This window comes from Palaemon carinicauda, chromosome 26 (assembly GCF_036898095.1).
Source record: "Palaemon carinicauda isolate YSFRI2023 chromosome 26, ASM3689809v2, whole genome shotgun sequence".
NCBI classification, from domain to species: Eukaryota; Metazoa; Arthropoda; class Malacostraca; order Decapoda; family Palaemonidae; genus Palaemon; species Palaemon carinicauda.
In genome coordinates, this window is record NC_090750.1 from 34157493 (window position 1) to 34157823 (window position 331).

Genomic DNA, 331 nt, shown 5'->3' on the forward strand with positions numbered 1-331 from the left:
CTGGAAAAATATTAAGTCTGAACAAATCTTAGATTGAGACAAAAATTTTACAATCTGAAAATTATATATTAACTTGACTTGAACTATTATATCTGAATAAACCTTAGACTAAGAAAAGAGATAATGCACTGTAAATTATACAAAAGCTTGAAATTAATTCTGAATAATCAATATTCAAGTTTGACACTTAATGAAAATAGATAACCAGACCACAATAAAAAACCTTTATACATTGTCCAAACTCACCCTAATACAATAAATTCAAAATCCCCGTTTTGTCTTACGTATCTTTTCGACACACGATTTGCTTTGGGGCACAGAGTCACTTAGG